At 27.0% G+C, this 701-nt stretch overlaps 1 protein-coding gene across 2 annotated transcripts in view; it reads right to left on the reverse strand.

The window, feature by feature from the left end:
• LOC106478639 overlaps positions 1–701 on the reverse strand; it is a 58,651-nt gene that overhangs the window by 9,822 nt on the left and 48,128 nt on the right. The window lies entirely within an intron of this gene.

The following is a 701-nucleotide window of genomic DNA, read 5'->3' on the forward strand; positions in this document are numbered from 1 at the left end:
ATATATATATATATATATATATATACACACACACACACACACACACACACACACACACACACACACACATACATACTCACAAAACACCACCACACTTATACTCTTGTTTTTTTTCTCTTTATTAAATTTGCTACTGATGTCATGACTTCAAAGGTCACCCTTCAGGATGCAACTTTACAGCGAATTTATAATAAAATCAGGATAATAACAACACTAGATAAAATCCAAAAAGTGCTGCTACAGGAGGCAAATATGTTCAAAGTCAACACAAGATACAAGGACAGTAAAAGGTATACACAAAGAATGGAAGATATGAGGATTGGAGGATGAGAAAATTTATACAAGACATATAAATTAAAAATAAAATATGACATAGTTTCAAAAACTTTTAGATAACCAGGATCAGTATTTCTTTAAAGTTAATTTAACAGAAAAAAAAAGAAATATGATTATTAGCAAAAGGACTATTACTTACTCCTACAAATAAGTTTAATGAAACATTACTGCCAGACATTATGTATGAATTCACTACAAAAGTTAAAACTCAAAGAATACTTTTATGATGTTCCAAATAAAAATAAATCATTAGTAAAAATAAAATAAGATTTTGACCCAGTAAAAGAAATAAACCATGAACTACAGTAAATTTATCAAAATACTTAATTATATTTTGTTATTCAAAAATGATGGAAAGATAATTT

This window comes from Limulus polyphemus, unplaced genomic scaffold, assembly GCF_000517525.1.
Source record: "Limulus polyphemus unplaced genomic scaffold, Limulus_polyphemus-2.1.2 Scaffold236, whole genome shotgun sequence".
NCBI classification, from domain to species: domain Eukaryota; kingdom Metazoa; phylum Arthropoda; class Merostomata; order Xiphosura; family Limulidae; genus Limulus; species Limulus polyphemus.